The sequence below is a fragment of the Babylonia areolata genome, chromosome 22 (assembly GCF_041734735.1).
Source record: "Babylonia areolata isolate BAREFJ2019XMU chromosome 22, ASM4173473v1, whole genome shotgun sequence".
In the NCBI taxonomy this organism is placed as follows: domain Eukaryota; kingdom Metazoa; phylum Mollusca; class Gastropoda; order Neogastropoda; family Buccinidae; genus Babylonia; species Babylonia areolata.
This window is the reverse complement of record NC_134897.1, coordinates 46,861,462-46,863,961: the sequence shown is the minus strand read 5'-3', so window position 1 is coordinate 46,863,961 and position 2,500 is coordinate 46,861,462. Positions and strand designations below refer to the sequence as shown.

The 2,500-nt window shown below is 41.1% G+C and overlaps 1 protein-coding gene across 1 annotated transcript in view; it reads right to left on the bottom strand.

The window, feature by feature from the left end:
• Nucleotides 1–783: 783 nt before the first annotated feature.
• LOC143297477 (uncharacterized) overlaps nt 784–2,500 on the bottom strand; it is an 11,222-nt gene continuing 9,505 nt past the window's right edge. The window contains exon 5 of the mRNA XM_076609873.1: nt 784–857. The gene's annotated coding sequence lies outside the window, so the exon portion shown is untranslated. The remainder of the gene's footprint in view (nt 858–2,500) is intronic.

Sequence of the window (2,500 nt, the reverse complement as noted above, 5' to 3'; positions counted from 1 at the left end):
TCATGACAACATAACATCATGACAACATCATCCACCCCATTTCCTCCATCAACATCATGACAACATAAAATCTTCCCCATTGTTGTAATAATAATCATCATCATCAAAAATAATAATAATAATAATAATAATAATAATAATAATAACGGGGGAAAAAGTTGTAGTAGGAGTAGTAAAAATAACAGAAGTAGAAGTAGCAGTAGCAGCAGCAGTAGGAGTAGTGGTAGCAGTAGTGGTTTTAACAATGGTAACAGCCAACCAGTGGTTCAAACATCATCAACAGAACGGAAAGAGTGACTTCAAACATCAACAGAACGGAAAGGGTGACGTCATACATCACCAACAGAACGGAAAGGGTGACTTCATACATCACCAACAGAACGGAAAGGGTGACTTCACACATCAACAGAACGGAAAGGGTGACTTCAAACATCAACAACAGAACTGAAAGGGTGACTTCATACATCACCAACAGAAAGGAAAGGGTGACTTCATACATCACCACCAGAACGGAAAGGGTGACTTCATACATCAACAGAACGGAAAGGGTGACTTCAAATATCAATAGAACTGAATGGGTGACTTCAAGTATCAACAGAACTGAAAGGGTGACTTTAAAAAACAACGACTTCAAAGGAAATGAAGAGAAAAAAAAGGGACTGTCTCCAAACGACACCACAATCTTCGCTTCAGTGTCTCAACTTCAGCTGGCTGTACAGTCCATCATGACCTTCAAGACCTGATGTGACCTAACGAGGTCAAGGGCACGAGGCAGCTCAGCCAATGGGAAACGATGAGAGACAATGGGCGTGACCTTCACCTTCTGTGAGGCAATAAGCTCGATGGCGGTGGGATAGCTGCAACAGACAGACATGTGAACAGACATGTGATCAACACGTCAACAGACATGTGATCAACAAACAGACATGTGATCAACACGTCAACAAACATGTGATCAACACAACACGTGAACAGACATGTGATCAACACGTCAACAGACATGTGATCAACACGTCAACAGGCATGTGAACAGACATGTGATCAACACGTCAACAGAATGTGATCAACACGTCAACAGACATGTGAACAGACATGTGATCAACACGTCAACAGAATGTGATCAACACGTCAACAGACATGTGAACAGACATGTGATCAACACGTCAACAGAATGTGATCAACACGTCAACAGAATGTGATCAACACGTCAACAGACATGTGAACAGACATGTGATCAACACGTCAACAGAATGTGATCAACACGTCAACAGACATGTGAACAGACATGTGATCAACACGTCAACAAAATGTGATCAACACGTCAACAGAATGTGATCAACACGTCAACAGACATGTGATCAACACGTCAACAGACATGTGAACAGACATGTGATCAACACGTCAACAGACATGTGATCAACACGTCAACAGACATGTGATCAACACGTCAACAGACATGTGAACAGACATGTGATCAACACGTCAACAGACATGTGATCAACACGTCAACAGAATGTGATCAACACGTCAACAGAATGTGATCAACACGTCAACAGACATGTGAACAGACATGTGATCAACACGTCAATAAAATGTGATCAACACGTCAACAGAATGTGATCAACACGTCAACAGACATGTGAACAGACATGTGATCAACACGTCAACAGAATGTGATCAACACGTCAACAGACATGTGAACAGACATGTGATCAACACGTCAACAGAATGTGATCAACACGTCAACAGAATGTGATCAACACGTCAACAGACATGTGAACAGACATGTGATCAACACGTCAATAAAATGTGATCAACACGTCAACAGACATGTGAACAGACATGTGATCAACACGTCAACAAAATGTGATCAACACGTCAACAGACATGTGAACAGACATGTGATCAACACGTCAATAAAATGTGATCAACACGTCAACAGAATGTGATCAACACGTCAACAGACATGTGTTCAACACGTCAACAGACATGTGAACAGACATGTGATCAACACGTCAACAGACATGTGTTCAACACGTCAACAGACATGTGAACAGACATGTGATCAACACGTCAACAGAATGTGATCAACACGTCAACAGAATGTGATCAACACGTCAACAGACATGTGAACAGACATGTGATCAACACGTCAATAAAATGTGATCAACACGTCAACAGACATGTGAACAGACATGTGATCAACACGTCAATAAAATGTGATCAACACGTCAACAGAATGTGATCAACACGTCAACAGACATGTGATCAACACGTCAACAGACATGTGAACAGACATGTGATCAACACGTCAACAAAATGTGATCAACACGTCAACAGACATGTATTCATCACTTCAACAGACATGTGATCAGACAGAATGTGAACAGACATGTAAATAGACAGATGACTAGACAAACAGATATATGATTAGACAGACACGTGAACGGACAGACAGAAAGACATGTTAACAGACATGTGAACAGACATGTAAACAGAT